This window comes from Hoplias malabaricus, chromosome 4 (genome assembly GCF_029633855.1).
Source record: "Hoplias malabaricus isolate fHopMal1 chromosome 4, fHopMal1.hap1, whole genome shotgun sequence".
NCBI classification, from domain to species: Eukaryota; Metazoa; Chordata; class Actinopteri; order Characiformes; family Erythrinidae; genus Hoplias; species Hoplias malabaricus.
The window spans coordinates 42,275,208-42,293,250 of record NC_089803.1 but is presented as its reverse complement, the minus strand read 5'-3'; the positions used below and the strand labels follow the sequence as shown (position 1 = coordinate 42,293,250).

At 40.5% G+C, this 18,043-nt stretch overlaps 1 protein-coding gene across 2 annotated transcripts in view; it reads left to right on the top strand.

Annotated features, from left to right (window-relative positions):
- The window catches only part of snd1 (staphylococcal nuclease and tudor domain containing 1), a 162,678-nt gene that overhangs the window by 73,007 nt on the left and 71,628 nt on the right, over positions 1–18,043 (top strand). The window lies entirely within an intron of this gene.

The window sequence follows — 18,043 nt, the reverse complement described above, 5'->3', positions numbered from 1 at the left end:
ACCTTTTATATAAAAAGGGTTTGAAACGCCAGACACCTACCTCAGTGGATTTACAGGTCCGTATTTTTGTTTGTTTGCGTTCACAACATAGGCGCAGTTTCCCCCCTTTTTCCTTATCCTTTGCTTTTGTTTTATTTCAAAGACTCATATATATTCCAGTGGGATAAGGAAATCTTTGCTTTTTTTTTTTTTTTTTTTTCTTGTATTTGTCGCAGAAAGCAAGAAAGTCCCAGAAGTCCCAAAATGGACCCTAATTAATCCACAGAAGACCATCCAAGGGAAAACCAGTAGAGCTGCAGGCCCATGGAGCTTTAGGCAGTGATAGCATTCCAGTTTTGCTTCCAGAGACACGCTCCCTCACACACCGTCGCCTTATCCATAGATGCTTGTCCTTGGAAACTGCTGCTTGACGCTTTCATTAAATACCTTTCTCGAGCTTCCATAGTAGAACGTCTGCACATGCTAAACCAAGGCAGAGAGGGGTGAAAAAGGAGGGAGTTGGTGGGTGGGGGTTGAAGGGGTAAGAGGAAGAAGTACGAGAATTCCACTGTCTTTTCAAATGATCTCTTCTTTGTGTTAAAAGAAAAAAAAAAAAAAAAAAAAGGGGTGGGGGGCAGAGACAGGGCGAGGGGAAAAAAAGATAAAAAAGAAACACAGACCACCCCCCTCTGGTCTCTTCCACTCACTTTTCCTGCTCTCTGTTCTCCTTCTGCCAAAGCCCGTGCCTCATCTGCTTGATTTTGCCTGTGCCGCGGCCAGTTAAAAAGGATGTGTGACACACACTGCAGTCATAGGCTTCTTGCTCAAACTAGTTCCACGCTCCAGCTCGGCAGATGCACGAATAGTGGCGACTGGAGCCTCCTTTCCCGGTAATCCATCAATTTCTTCTAAAAAAAAAAAGAGGGTCAGCGAGTGTCAAAGAAAAGGTACTAGTGCCAGCAGGAGCCCAATAAAGCTTGTTCAGCGGAGAAAACGCTCTCCTGCTTTCGAGCACACACTCGCGCTCCCTGGAATATGAGAGAGGAGAGGAGAAAGAAAGAGGGAGAGGGAGAGAGAGAGAGAGAGAGAGCGCTTCTCCTCCCCTCCTCTGACGTAGTGTTGATCTGAAAAGTATCTGTATAGCGCGGAGCTGGAGCCCCTGCAGTGTCCAGAGCTGAGAGCAGCATCGGAGAGCTCAGTCACACAGCCCCTGGCTGGAGCTGCCGGATGAGCGTCGGAAGGGAGAAGTCCGTCCCCGCGGCAACACCATTCTTTCTCTCCCTCCTTCTCCTTTTTTTTTTTTTTTTTTTTTTTTTTTTGGTCCCCGTTTTTAACCCTGGTCCTGATTTAATCCCACTTCCACAGCTCCTGACTGTGTTCCAGCGGGTTTCGTTTCGCAGTGCTGTAACAAACAGGCAGCTAGGGCATAGACTCATGCACTCACTCTCCCTTTTGTCCTTCAATAGAAACGTGAATGTACTGCTGACGCATCGTGCTCCAAGCAGTGCATTGGTTTGATGCAGTGTTTTTGTGCATTAACTCATCCGCCCACTCTCTCACACACATGCTCTCACTCCCCCGCTCCCCTCTCTCTCTCACTCCCACCCCCTCTCTCTTTCTCTCACTCCATCTCCCCCCACAGTCTTGTTGGCTTCTTTTGCTGCTTCATTTTTTATTTATTTATTTACATTTTTTTCTAATCTTTATATTTGATTTGTCTCTATCACCCTCCTCCTTTTGTGTTTCATTCTTTTCACTTTCCAGTTGTGACCTGCTGGGACTAATGTACATTAAAATGCTCACCGATTGGCTCAAAAGAAGTTATTGTCCTGGTGGTTTGTGGAATGTATAGCACAGTTTTAAGGCTGCAGTTGTCAGGGAATGGATTGCTGCAAGAGAGAGCAACGTGCTCTAATTTTATAGATAAACACAGTCCAACTGATGAATGCCTTCGCGCCACTCTCCCCAACTGAAATGTAGTATCTTCTCTCTCTCTCTCTCTCTCTTGGAACAGGCAGCAGGCAAAGGGTGATGTGATGGCTTTTAGTCACACAGGGTTTGTAACACTCCGCTGCTGGCTCAGTCGAAAGAGAGGGACTGAGTGTGTTGGCCTGGTCAGTGCATGGTCCATGAGGAAGCACAGTAGGGACTGGACAGTACTCTGGATGGGTCATCACTCACTCCAGGGGGAATAAGCCTCTCTTGGATGCAGTTGAGGAAGTTGTTTGGCTGCAGAGAACGAGGCAGAACTTGGACTGGAACATGGAATCTTTGAGTTGTTGACATTGTCTGAACATGAGAGCAGACAATACATGCTTTCAAAATTTTCCTGATCACCCTGGTACAATTAGGTAAAGGTACTCTATAACAAATCCCTGGTCCTTTTACCCCACAGCTTGTTGTTCATCTGTGGATTGGCAACAAGTGAGCACAGCAATCGGAAGGATAGATCTGTTTTTAAGCAGCGTTTCAGAGCTCAAATGACAGAATAACAGCTCAGAGACAGAATGTAAATGGTATGTGTTCTTTAATAATAACTTAAAAATGGTGGATCCTTTCATGCGGTATGCTCAAACAACCAACCAACATTCCATCTTCAAGCAGAATGTGGGCATTCCCTGCATCATATATTTATCCGCAAAAATTCCTTATCATTTAGCCTGACATGACATACTGTGCAAGTTTGGATACTTAAAACATCGCTTAAAAAAACAAAACAAAAAAACATTTTATTTCAACAGACGTTTTTTCTCTGTTAAAGTTCTATGAAACAAGTGGTGTAATGGATCATGGATAATCCGTGATCCGTACGGATCACCCTCCACAGTCCAGGACACATTTGAACCACGGATCAATAGCCAAAGTTTAACTATAACTGCATAGAATAGAATTTTAGTGCCAGGGTTAATTTTCCTTGACGTAGAGCCCTTGTATTAGTGACTTTTATTTTGACGCGGTCTGTTTGTGAAGAAGCAGCTCAGAGGAGCGGTTGCTCTGTTTAATTTTAATTTTTTGTTACTTAAACATTAAATGTTCAGCAATCTGAGGTGGTGAAAACATACAAATGGAGCTGTGAGTGTTTCAAGTGGCGCATGGCGCTTCCTTTGGTGTCAGTGGAGAGCAGAGTTCTATCTGTGTGAGACAAGGGGTCTCAGACACAGGCTGAGGGTAAAAAAGAGAAATCTAGCAGTAAATACACCTCATGGCTCTGAACTCCTCTATTTTAACGTGTAACGTAACAAAAGAACAACAAACAGAGCAGTCGCTCCTCTGAGCTGCTTCTTCACAAACAGACAACGTGAAAATACAAAACTGATACGAAAGAAGCAGTAACACACAATACTTTTTTTTCTTTTCTCCCCCACCAACACCCAATTTTACTGGGCCCTGGACAAAGAGATCGAAAGCTGTTACAAACAAACCACATAGGCTGACAAACATGGCATTTGGAAAAGTAGGAGATTTAGAGTTAAGATCTTAAATAAAGAGAATAAAATGTATAAATAAAATTCATCTTTCTCTTGTCATACGAGAGCCCACTAATCAGATGCGTGACCTTAGACATGCTGATCCCCTACAGGCTTATCCATGAACACATATGGATTTCACTTGCTTGTATATGGCACATGCATCTGTGCAGGAAGTTCCATGCGGAACACACTTTGATCCCAGTTGCTGGAACCAGATTGCTCATCTCTGGTTGGCAGCACGACCCAGAAGACCTCACTCTAGTTGGGAGTGCCCATTCTGCTTGCAGCCTTCTGGAAATGGTCTGTAGAGAAGCAAGCCTGTCAGCCCATCTAGCCTTGGGCGAGGAAGCGCATGGAAGAAGCCTGCTCGGAACTGGGCTTCCAGGCCGACCCAGTTTGAGGCGGTGGGGCTTGTCCGTTTGTCGGCGGCGGGGGAGGTGGTGCGGGAGCCCTAGGGTGTGCCACTAAATCTGGGCTGGGGCCAGCTGCATTTAGGTCATCCTCCCAACCAGCTCCAACTGACTGGAGAGCACCAGTACTGTCCAATATAGAGCTTTTCTCTCGGGGCAGTGCAGACTGGACTGTACGCTCATAGCAGATCCATAACATTGAGCTCTGTGTGCATTAGTCCCAGCATCCCAGCACTCAAAAGAGCACTTCTTGCTGTGATGGATTAAATTTGTTTAAGGAGCAAAATAAATAGCCATCTCTGAACTAAAGCACATACAATAACTTCTATTATATCTCTATACCATTGAAAGTCACATCTGGTCATATTCATTCATAAGCATAACATTTAGTAGCACTTTTGTTTCATAAGTGCCATCCACCTCAGCAGTGTCTTGATTAGTGTGTGGCACTGAAAGGTGATTGTTTGGCATAGAGATTTTTAGACGTTTATGCACCCAAACACTGTTGGCTACACAACGCAATGCGCCACAAGGGGGGACAAAAAAAAAAAACCTACAGCCAATAACACTAATATATTTGGCAACAAAAGAAGTTTGTGCTTGAACAGAAAAATGGGCAAAGGGAAGCAACTGAGAGTCTGACACAGGCCAAATTTTGATTCTCATGTTTTGGTTAGAGCATCTTTAAAAATACAGGTCTTCTAGGGTCTTCCTGTTATGGGCTCGCACTGATGCTCATTAGGAGTGAGGACTAACTGGTCTGATCTGATTTCACAGAAGATCTTCTGTAGCAATTATTATTATTATTATTATTATTATTGAAAAGTTTGTATCGGCTATGTAAAAATTTTGCATACCAAGTCCATTGCTGTTTGATATTAAAGGGGCTTTGTCTCCATCTCAGAATCTCAGAATCCTGGACCCCCATGAACCCAATGCCAGATTTGACACTTTCGGTGTAGACATGAAAACTTGTGACACGCATTACTACACTATGCTTGTAGTTAAGACAAGATGAGAGTCAGATGAGGTATGTGGGGAGTATTTTTCTATTTGTGTATGGACACAAGAATTATAAAAAAAAATGTTAAGTATTTCACTAGTCAACTATAACATAATTAGGAAAGCAGTAAAGAAAAGTGCGCCATTATGCACTTTAATGAGAGAGCTATTTTAATATGCACATTTTTTTCAAAGCATGCTTTTATTTTAAAAATTTTACTCGAAATGGGGAAAAAACATTTTATTTAAAATATTTATTTACCATTTCGAGTTAATGTGGATTGGACATGACTACATAAAATGTTTATATAACCAACTACTTCAGTAAACAGTATATGGCACTGATAATAATGCAAACGAGACATTATGATGTTGCAGACCTTGGCTTGAGGAAATTTTCTCTGAAACTTAAATTAATTTTAATGAATTACCCCTGTTCTGGAGCATACTGATGCAATGCTAATCCCATAAAACCTATAGACTTGTTGACTAATACCTTGTCAGTGATCGTAGTTCTGCTCGGTCAACAGTGTCTCACAAGTGCTCCACTGAAATGGCCACATACACTAGATGGCCAAAGGTATTAATTCTAAGGTATTCTAAGGTATTAATAAGGAGTTAATTCCCCAGTAACAGTGGTCACTTTTATAAGCAGGCTTTACTTTAAACATCGGAATATTACTGTGAGAATTTGATTTGATTACACTCTAGGGAACACAGTTGGCAGTGGGCATGGTGACCTGGCTTTTGTGTGACAGCTCCAGTGTCCCAGATTGTTGGTAATGCTTTTTTTCCTCCCCTCTCTAATGGAGATTATACAAGCTGTGTGTGGAGTTGGATGCTTGTGGCAGCAATGGATGTCCCTCAAAGTAGCTGAAATCTCTCATTAGAAAGGCTTTCTGCTCTGCATGCAAGAGTATGTAAGATTTAAGACTGCATCTGATATATTTCATTATTGGCCTTCAGGTCATACACGCAAAGGATTGTGGTATTTCATTGGATCACCTAAAGCAAGGCAAATTCTGCTCATGCTAAAGCAGTTCTGTCAAGATGTGTTAAAGGTTTACCACATAAAATAAGATTCAATGTGATGGATGATACAAAAATAGTAACTGTTGCCAAAACATACAGACCTTTTGTGGGCCAAGTATTGCCATCTAGGCATATGCTCTGCTACTGTGTTCATAAGTTATCATCATTATGCTCTATCCTGATGAGTTGTAAACAACTTGTTTGCTGTTGATGCCCCCCCCCCCCCCTCCCCGTCAAACATGCGCATGCATCCTTGGTGCTAGCGTCAGGCTGCTCCAACTCATTATGTTCTCCCAGGCTTTGAATCAGTCAAATGTTGTCAGCCTGAAAGCTCTGTCATTTCTGCAAACACTTGTGACCTTGAGTGGGCCGGGGGAACGGACACTTCCGTTCCATTTAATTTCAGTTTCCAGGAATTAATTCCATAGGAGATTACTGCAGCCGGCAGCACAGTCCCACCCACCTTTAGTGGGATTTACCTTTTATCATTATTCACATCATATGCTCCCAACTTTATTATTATTTTATTTTATTTATTTATTTATATTTTGCCCAAGACTTACTGAGATTAGAGTTTTAAACCTGCCTCTGGCCGACACCATTATTTTTTTTCTTGTTTACTAAGTCTGTCCCAATCCAAGTCCTATCCATTTTCCTTTATTGAATTTTTATTTATCTATTTATTTTTATTATTATTTTTTAAACCAATCCATTGGATATCACCTTAGTGATAATCAACTACTTACTTCAATCACTGAAATTTTTGGTGAAATGTAGGCAGTGACATCAAAAAACCCGTCTGTAATGGGAGCTGCTGGCTTTAAAACCACAACAATGGCACCAATAACGTAATGCCCTGTTTACTCATCGTGTACTCGTGTGTTGTTTTTGTGTTTTTGGACTGACAAGGAGCATTTGAATCTCTTCAAAACACCATGGCGTGACTTCATGAATTGACATTGTGAGTTGCATAAAAACAAATGTGACCACTGCTGTAACTTGAAGATTTAACAAGTGGCTGGTTTGTGTTGGAGCTCTGCATTTTGTTGAGACTGACCGGCCAATCAGTGCTCTGCGGTGTTTACACGTCACATTTAGTCCCTACTCTGCTCGCTTCGAGCAGGGACTTAAAAGTAGCTTGTTCCAGTTATTAATTGTATTAAAGTTGTTCATTTAAATTTTTTTCATTCTATAACAATGACAACATCAGAATATATAAACACTATCTGAATTGATTAATTGGGATTAATGAAACTACACTATTCATTAAAGTCTAAATCTGCTCAGATTTTGATAACCAGATTTTTCAAAATTCATTTGCTGTTTCTCTCTCTCTCTCTCTCTCTCTCTCTCTCTCTCTCGCTCACTCTGCCTCTGTTATAGCACTCAGGCCCCAGTGTGTGGTTAATGATATTTGTCCAGGCTGTTTGTGCTGTGAAGGATTGGTAGGAACTGAAGTGAGTGCGTGCCATGGCACCGAGTGTCACTGCCCCTCCTCAGTGGTGGCACTTTTCTAATGGCCATTCTTTATTCGCTAATGACCTTAGATATGTCTGACTCCATTTGTCTTCTGGCCATAGGCCAGGTTATGAAATTCTAACCAGGTACCTTATATTCAGCTTAGACATAGTCTCACTTCACCCATCACTGGCAGCCACTATATAGAGATGATTGTGTGAACTCATGTAGTTGTCATGCTGCATGCTCTTTTACACTCGAGCAGACTTAGTTTCTTTTGAGATGCTTTAGGGTGGAATTTGTGTTGGAGTCGACTCTGCATGGGCCTAAAAGGGCAAACTGTACCTGCAGTAAAAATGGCAGGCTTGTCAAACTGATAGACTCCTTCCTTTTAATGAGAAAGAGGAGTGTGGTGGGATTCTTTCATATGCCAGTACAAGTTCCTAATATGGAATACTCATTAGAGGATGGGTTGGAAAGTGAACTTTGTGTCCTTGTGTGACTAGAGGAGCAAGTTCAGTATCTTTGACTCAAATGTCTGTGCATCACATTAATGTTCCACTGTAATGTAGCACAGGCTGCATAGAAGTTTGCTGCTTCTATTTTAAGGGCCGTACAACAGTAATGAAACTTACTTCATGAATTTTGGATCGAAATATTTGGAGCAATTTGTAATGTCCTTTTTTTTCCCATAGGAAATTCATATGCTTACATCCTTACATGAACTAGTAGCATTATATTTGCCATTTTAGATGTTAAAACGCGTCAAACCTGGCAACAGATTTCTCAAATTTAAGCAGAGTAGCATGTTGGGCAAGGAACAGTTTTGCACCAGTTTAACACATTGTTTCAATTTAAATAAAATGGTGGTGTCCTTTCATTTCTGTATGCAAATACAGAACAGAATGCAATTAACCATCCAGAAATGGCATTCCACAATGTTAATTTTTTTTTATTCCCAAAGCTGGGGCAACTGGGACAGCTCTGAAAGCCTTTTTGTGTAGGCTATAGACCTGTCACGCCATTTTGCGGTCGATATTGTCCCAGAATTAATTGCGATAATCGAATGTTATTGTTAGGTTGAGACCCATTTTTTTTCGCCTAGTATAATGATAATTTAAAAGCATAATAATTCAATTACACCTCTACAAAGAGCAATGAAATTTTAGCAAAACAGTAGTTAAGAATTTTCAGCAGTTAGAATTTATTGGAATATAAAAATGTTTAAATATCCTGCATAAATAAATCATAAAATAAAACCATTTTCAATGACTCGACATAACTGCCCCAGAACTGAGAGACCAGAGAAATCCATAGGGCAGAACAGAGCAAGCAATGGGCGATATTGAGGTCAGCAAAATTATTGAAGAAATGTCCATGTACTGTAGGATAAGTGGATAATGTATTTGTGACAAGCCAAGTAGGCTATGCTTTTAATGCATGGTAATGCAGGAAAGTAAAGTCTGCTTTGAGTAGAGAATACAGTTTGAACTGGAATTAAGCAATTTTACCCTAGTCACTAAACATCAAAATGCCCTTATGATTGGTCAGCTCCGACCCTCTTAAAATTCTGTGCTTTTTTTTTTAAAATGTATTATGCTTTCAGGCTTTTTTTTTTTTCTTTCTTTTGTTTTCTTTTTCTTTCTAAGCATTTTATGCATTATTTTACATATGTACTACCCCTATGTCTTTTTTGGTGTGTGTGTGTGTGTGTGTGTGTCATGGCCTTTCTTCACTGATCCATTGTCAACATATTTCAACTACTAAGCAAAAGCCTCTGCTGGATTATGCCTGTTAACTGCTGAGCCAGGGAGCCGCAGCATGCTTTTAACCCCAAATTCCGACCTGCAGCCCTGCAATGTTCTTACAGAGGTCATCTAGAGGTTAACTCTGTCTACATCACCCAGACTTCATGACCATTCCAAGCCATGTGCACTTCAAGCAATAGTAAAGAATAAGAAAAAGGAAATTGAATCTGACTTGAACTTCTGCATTGTGCCTCATAGAGAGGTTTAATATATTCCAATGGCACCATTAAGCTGTTGAGTTGTAGAGAGATTGAGCTCTGTTAGATTTAAATGAACAATATGCTTACAGTCTATTCCAAGAAAGATGAGAGGGCGTGAGGGAGCATGCAGGGCTGGAGGCAGAGGCAGAGGTAATAGGGTCTGGTAATCTAATGCATGGAAAATTATATTCAGCCCGAAAAGGCACATCAAGGTGAATTCTGCGGCGCTGGAAAATGTGGATCATCTCTGCAAGAGGAAATGTGTCCTGTGTGTTGCAGTAGTAGTTTTCATTCTCAGGTGGTCATTGCATTTGTGCAAGCCGATAGCTGATTTTCAAATATAAAGAAATGACAGTCATTGAGGTTTTTCTTTTTTTCTTCTTCTTTGTGGGGCCCCTAGTTCCGTATTGGCCTTCGGAAGTCATACAGGCATCAGACTAAGGGTGAATCACACTTCACCACTGAGCCCTATCACTTAGTCTTATCCTTCTGTTTTGCCTAGAGGTAGGGTGTTTTGGTTCTTGTTGGGAAAGAGGGGTACGACAGAATGGGAGGGTTATATATATATTTGAAACTGGGATTTTTTTCAGGGACACACTTAAAACGAAGGGCTTTGTGAATGCCTTGTGAATCACAGGCGAGATGGTGAAAGTGTTAAACCTCCCCTTTAATCTCACATCTAGTCTTGCATAGCACAGGTGATGTACAGTCATGGCCCATATCGGTGGTTCACCATGGAGGATGGGGCAGGGGGAATATGACAAAAAGCTCCAGGATAAATCCTCCTAAACTGTGGGCTATGACCTTTTCTTAAATGTGTTTTCTGTTGCAGTGCAGCATGGGATTTCCCAGAGGTGGCGGAGTGGGGTATGAATGGTGGGGAGGAGGTGGGCAGCACTTTTTAAAATTGAAGTCAATAACACAGCGGCTGTCCAGCACAGCAGCCGGGGTTAAGCACTGCCCGGGAAGGCCACTGATTGAGCTCTCCAAGCTCCTCCTGCCATAAGGGCAAAAAGAGGGAGCGATTGATGATTATTGCGGGATGCATAGTGAGACGGAACCTGCACATGGAAAGGGAAGAAGTGAGGGAATGTAAAATGTCTGCTAGCCTTTCCTGTTCCGCAGCCCAAATTCCCAGTCCTGTTTTTAAGCATTTAAAATCCTGCTAATGCAAACAGATTTGTTTCAGACCATATTCTCTAAATCCCTTTTCGTATGTTGGCTTTTTTTTTTTTTTTAGGGTTGGGTGGTGGGGGGGTACAAGCTTACAGGATTAAGAAGCCATGCGTGGGCTACTCTTTACTAACCACTGGGGGGGAAAAGGGGGAGAGGGTGAAAATGAAAGGCTGAGAAGGCAGTTTTGTGTAATCCACCACAGAGCTCTCAGCTGGGATCTGAAATTAAATTAAAATGTTTTCCTTGTTTGTTAAATTTCAATTTATTTGAATTCAATTACATTAACTTTCTACGTTGGAAAATAAATAAAAATAGTGATACATAACTTTGTTTAACTTTGTCTGGATGAATGAGGGGGATTTCATTCATCCATTTATTCATTCTGTAAGCACTTATCCAATTCAGGGTCGCGGTGGGTCCAGAGCCTACGTGGAATCATTGGGCGCAAGTGGACTGTGGACTTCCTTAGTGAAACCCCTACAATCCCTTCAAGTTGTTTTGGTGCTTTTACATTTTTTTTTTTTTTTTTTTTTAATTAATTTATTTATTTAGTTATTTAGTTAATTTTTGAATTGAGGTTTGTAATGAGAGCAGTGCAGCTAAGGACAACCTTATCTCCACCCTGTTCTCAATCAGACTCTGGCTGCTTGGTCTAGAGGGAACCCTGGAACATCACAGGCTGAATTTGGTTCTGAAATGTTTTGGAGAGCTGTATGCTTGAGAGGATTTGTTCTTTTTCCTTGCTGTTGCTTCCTTTCTTTTTTTCTCTCTTCACTCATGTCCCCTGTCTCCTCTGCTTAGTGGCTGCTGAGAATGGGTTTTCTGAGACAGGCATGGCAGGCTAGTGTGTGTGTGTGTGTGTGTGTGTGTGTGTGTGTGTGTATACACACACACACACACACACACACTTTTTCCCCCTCCAAATTCTGACCAGTTTTGCGTAACCCCTGACACTCTCCATATTGTTGTTTACTTCTTGCTGTCTCTTCTTTATTCTAGTGACAGTGCTTAAAAACCCTCTTGCTGAGTTGTGTGACAGCAATGATTTTCTCCATTTAGACATTAAGAAATTTTTGAGTAAGAAGATGGGTATGTCCTTTAAGTTCCATTATTTACTACTTCAGACAGTTTCTTCCTGTTTCTTTAATCCTTTTATTTTTATTTTTTTTTTCTTAATAACGTTGCTGTTTCCATGGTGCTTTAGTTCCACACCAGTGTTAAAAATGGCCCAATGAGGTTTCATATTTCTTTCTCTCTCCATACATTTCCCTGAAAGCTTTGCCTCTAGGCTGTGTGTACACACTCACTTTTCTTTACTACCTTCGACTGAGGAGCGTTCAGTACATCAGAGATAGCAGCTCCAGAGTCAACTCCTCAGCCCCAGAGCTGCTGACGACAGGGCCTGCGTCACCTTGTGTCTCTGTTCATATACACACATACACATCCCAACACGACACAAGCTCACACTCATACTCCAGTGTGGTGCTCTCTGCCTTCCAGCTAACTACTTTATGTAAGGCCTTTTTTTTCTTCTTCTTCTTTTTTTCATTTTTGTTCACAAAGAGGCTGGTATAATATTAAATAAATGAGGAGACACTAATGTTTTAACCAGCAGTAGACACAAACTGCCTGTTCTTTCTCCTCGTTTAAGATCAGTATTGCTCACTAAATGGTTTGTGTAGTCTCTTTAAGTGGAGAGTTACTGAAAGTGAAAGCTGATTAGATTATTCCTGGCCAAGCTTAAGTTCTCCAAAGTGGCGATGACGCAAGCCGTGATGCAGCAGACCCCAGCACCCAAATTGCGTTGTCACATTGGCTTATGCTCAAAGAAGGCCTCTCCAGTAAACACGCACAAAGAAAAATGAGAACACAACAGCTAGATCTATTTGCCAAGGTATTAAATGTGTATTAAGCCCTAACCATTGTTTCCTTGGTGACTGCCAGGCCTGGTTTGAGCTGGTGGGTTGGTGAATCAGATGGCCTCTGGCCCCTGGTGATAAAACAGCCGTTGTGAGCATGAGCAAGATGGAGAGAAGAGAAGCGTAACGGCCTTGACTGGCTCATGCTTTCTGTTGCTTTAGCTACACCACTACATAGGAACCGAATGAAAAAAAGATATTGTGGAATAAGGGCAGAATATGTTCTAGCATTCCATTGTTTCTGTTGTTGAAAGTCACGTGTAGGCATCTTTTAGAAGGGTGAAGTATTCAGGTTTTATAAAGTCTAATGGCACACAGTACTTGAGCCTTGACCAAAGATCTTTCATTTTACTTCATTCCTTTAGCAGTACTTCAGGCATTTTACTTTGTGAAAGTGGAGGCGCCCACAGTTTGACATTCCAATATTTTGGGTGATAGGAAGAGTGAATTCTATTTCTTAATTTTACCCCTACTGCTCGTTTCCGATTGTTATCTTGCCCCTTGTACCTGAGTAGTTAAAGGGTGTAGTGATTAAAATCTGCCACTATGTATCTGTGCGGCCATTCTGCCGTGACGTCAGAGAAGTGCTGCTGGAATTGAATGTACTTAAATTTAGGACATCATGGCTTCAAAAGCATTCCACAATCATATATTATCACCAACTTAGGGCTGGACAGTATGGCCAAAATTTATATTACGATATAATTTCTTAATTTCGGTTGATACAATATACTTCCAATATTGATATGGACAGTATACAATCCACTGAAAACTTCCAAGAACAAGAAAAATGACATCACCTCTTTCTCAGTATTAATAATTTTAATCTAAATTTTAAATTGAATGCACTCAACCAACCACAGTGTCCTGCCATGAACGTAATTCAGTGACAGATGCAGAAAATAATGTATATTGAAATGTTAAAGATTTGTTTAAAATCATGTAACTATTATTGAAACATTTTATATTGAGATATATATTGATATTGAATTATTGTCCAGCCCTTAACCACTCCTCACTCTCTGTGATATGAAGTCTTTTTGTTGTAAACTTCTAGTTCCATCTTAAATAGTGCAGAAATTGCAGGTGATAGAATGTAATTGCTTCACCATTCTGAGACATTAGGAAACTACAAGCGATGTTTTATATTTGTTAAGAAGTAAAGTGACGTTATGCATCGAAACTATATAAAATTAAGAGAATAAAATTTTTATCATGGCTTTTAAAAGTGAAAATACTGACATTTGTGGGTTATTTGGTCATTTGCACTGCCATCTTGCCAGTGATTCACAAGGTATCCATAACTCATTGTTTGAAGTATGCTCCAGAAACATCTCCATTTCAAGGGGTATATAGCCCTACCCCTCTGCCCTTCCACTTTTCCCAACAAGAATTGACGTCCTACCTGTAGGCATAACGGAGGCTTAGAGATAATTGTTAGGGCTTAGGGGTAAAATGGGATTCATCCTAAATGTAAATCCTTTATGATAAATATTGTGGTCCTCTATTTTAATATTTTTATGTTGAAGACAGTACATTATGTATTTGTGCAAAACCTGGGAAGAAAGCTATCAAAGTTCTCCTCTGGTGCCTACAAGCCTCTCTAAAATACACGTTCTGTGATTAATAGTTCATGAGTTCATTTAAACTCATCCATTGTTAATTGGCTGGGGTGAGACAGCTATTGTGTTTGGTATTCATGGCGAGACACTGACTTTGCCTGAGTGTGCTGACTCCAGTGTCTAGTCGTAGACTCGTTTATCGTGGAGCTCCATGTCAGCTTCTCCTTTTTCCTTCTTTTAAATGGCTGCTATAAATTTCCTGAAGAGTTGTTGGGCCTGGATATGTATTTACATAGAATTTGCGAATCTTGACAGCAGGCCTGTCACAATAACAACTTTGTCGACTTATGGTAGGAAGTATGGCATTTCCTCAATAGTTTTTGCTGACCCCAATATCGCCCTAGTGTTTACTTGCAGGTTTGCTTACATAAGAACAAACGTCATCTGTATTTTAGCCGATCCCTCTGTTTTGTTCTCTGGTCTCTCTCTTCTACAGCCATTAGGTGGATTTAAAACATTTTAAAAAATGTGGTTTTTAATCTTATATATTTGCATTTTTAAAGGGGTGTAATTGCATTATTATTCTATTACATTATCATTATTTCAGTGGAATAAAATGTTTTTAAAAGTAGTAATATTAAAATTGTAATGTTTATTGCTATTATAGTAATATAATATACGGTCAGTATTTCAACCACAAAAAGATGGCTATTGTCACAGGCCTACTTGACGGGGGAGTGCCTGATTTGCTGTAGTGCACTGTGAAGCTAGGCTGAGGCTCTTGTTCCCTACAACCACCCCCTCCCCACTTCTTCTGTGTTCACCTCATTCTGCCTAATTGGAAGTGGGGCTTCACTAATGCACCTGGTGTGTAAAAGCCACTTTATCAGTGAGTGTCACTTTTAGAAGCTCTTCTCAGTTTCTCTCTCTCTCTGCCTTTGATCTGTGTTTGAGAAGAGGTGGGGAAAATCGGTATGGGCCACCGTTCTTGATTGAGAATGATTTCAGCTCCGGCATGTTCAGCTTTTTGATCAGAACTGTCAAAGGAAATAGTGTACTTTCCACTGAGAGGACAGTCTCCCAGTGTGACTTCTCCAAGTGTGTATTATTGACTTAAGGCATCAAAGATCTGGGATTGCATAATGTCCAGAAATATTACCACACTATATTGCATAACTGTTAGCACTCCGTGCCAAGTTAGCTCATCAATACACTCATGACAGAAAACTGAATCTGTTACAGCGTCATTTCAATGTCGAGTCTCCATATCACTTTACTTAAACACCAGCTGTCTTTCTGTGGTCAGGTACCCGCAGTGCAGAAGAGAGAAACCTGGGTGAGCAAATATGGTGCTGGCAGGGGTTGGCACTTCAACCATATGGCTGTTGGTGTCAGTCACTAAATGTGAGCCTCTTCTGATCTCACTTCTCAAGTACACCAACTTGAAATTCCTTTAATTTTGGCCCATAACATTCCAGATCTTTGAGGGTTCTTGATTTGGTCCCTTTTATAGGAGCTCGTTCTCTCCACTCATTTGCATGCTCTTGATTTGCATGTCAGTCTTTGTCTCGTACTGGGTAGTCTAGCTGATTAGCAGCATCTGTGCATGTCTTGGGGGATATTGGGGTGGGGGGGGGGTTGTCTTGCCTTCTCTCTTGCCTCCTCATTATGGAGCTGTTTGGAAGCGTGGCCTTGTTTCTGACATCGTCAGTCGTTTAGACCACATCGCAGAGAGGAGAGAGAAGCGATCAGGAATGATGTTCATTTTTCTTCTGCAGTCAAGCACCGGCCGTCCTTGGAACGCCATCATTACTCGCTTTGTTGCGATTGTTGTTTGAATCGAAATGCAGTCTGACACTTACCTGTCTTTGAACATGCTGCATTACCAAATTAAACTAGGAGAGTGACATTGGCTAACTTTTCCTTCATGTTCTCACACGTTATTAGTTTCACATGTGTGTGTGTGTGTGTATATATATATATATATATATATATATATATATGGTAAGCAGTATGACTGTTATAAAATGGGTACATTGTTTGCTGATATTTTGGGAATCTTTAGTAATTGTAGTATCCTAAATCAACTGTGTGCATAACTGGCCTTTTAGAGAGATGAATAAGTATGTAAATCTTTATTTATATTTCACTTACCTAGAACATCTAAAATGCTTTACAATGCAACCCGATAAAATTAAAAAAGATAATAAAAATAAGAAATTACAAAGTAAGTACAATTTTTAGCACACAAGTGGATATCAAATACTATGAAATGCAAGAGAAGGAAAACAAATGTTCTTTTAAAAACAAAAACCACTGAGAGCTTCAAAGAACCAAGCCCTTTTTGATTTTAGTTTGGTTTTGGTGACTGCTAGTAAACCCTGGTTTGAAAACATTGGCGTTATCGCTCTCTCCAGTGGACACAAGGTAAGCTGGGGCATCATAGTGTAAAGACCAGTAAGTTAACGCCAGAATTTCAAAAACTGTTCTGTATCGCAGAGGCCAACTCTGCATGTAACATGCTCCTCAGTTTGTCCTAGTGAGAATACGGACTGCTGCTTTTTGGACAAGCTACAGATGAGCCACATCTCTGATTCAGACAGGTGAACAGGACATTACAGTAGTCCAACTGGAGACATGAGACAAAGTGATGAATGTGTGTGCAGTACTCTGGATCAGTGTTGTTCTTTGTCAATTACTTGTTCTTTACCAACCTCAGAAAACAATTATATATTGTCTACTCTTTAAAAAAAAATCTCTTCAATATCACCCAATTTATACAGTATCAGTATAATGTTGTAGGATATGCATCAGACAGGATTTTGGTAGTTTGTTATTTAACGGTTAAAATAAACAAATAAATAAATAAAATATCGGACAGCCCCTTCCACCTTTTGCCACCAAAGCTTGAGGTGATGCCCTAGTTTGGTACTCATCAGCTCCCTTCACGGCCTAGCCTGGGAGAGAAACACAGATGTTGTAATCTCATTTGTGCGACGCCACACTTCTCACTGATTTGATTAGAGAGCATGGATGCCGCTCTTCAGCTGTCTGAACATGGCTTTTTAAAATGCTATTACCTTAGTGGCCCAGGACTGACTGACTCCCTACTCGCTGGTGATCTTTCCCCTTTTTCTTCTTCTCATTCTCCACCTTAAACTTTCTGCTATTTGTAGTGACTGCTAACTGCTGTATGTTTGCATATGCTCTTGTTTTAAATGAGATCTGAAGCAACAACACGTACGTCTTTAGGTTTCAGCACAAGGTAAACCCTCATGGCCTTCCATCTGTCCATCCAAATACCATGCAAGTGAAGTGAACTACTTTAAAGTAGTGGGCATCCAACCTGAACAAAATGTAATTTACGGTAGAAAAGTTATACGATGATTGTGATTGCCACTTTAGTTACTGAATGGGAAGTGAACCAAATCTAGGTGATAATTGGGTTCAGTTAAAGGCTTCAATGCTATTGCACACTAATGTTATTCACACACACTTTCCAGCAATATGTGAAGGCTAAAATATCTCAGTGAGCAAAATACTAAAACAAAAACAAAAGAAATTCTAGAAAAAAATGACTTGTGCTTTTTAACCATTTTAACCGTTTTAAGACTTGGACTAAGACTCCAGCAAAGTACATTGAGAACCTGAATACTTCCTTTGTATAGATCCATATGCTACTCAAACATCCGCACCTCTTTGAAGTCCTGTGACAAGATTTTTAAGAGGCAGTAAAGCTATGGAATGCCATATATCTTTATTAAATGGCTATTTTAAAGGTCTGCCTGACTATCAGGTCACAGTTAACAGAAATCCAGATTATTCCAAAGGGTTCACAAACTTTGTCACAGATTCACACTGTATGTATATGTTTGAAGTGCCAGCAAAATCTTAGATTAATTTAAGTCTTTCACTGCTGCAACAGGCTTCACTTGTTTGAAACTGTCAGAAAGGCCTGAGCTAGGGTGGGGAAAAAAATGGCATGTGGTTTTTCATCCTCTGCCCCCTCATCCTCTCTCCATCTTTT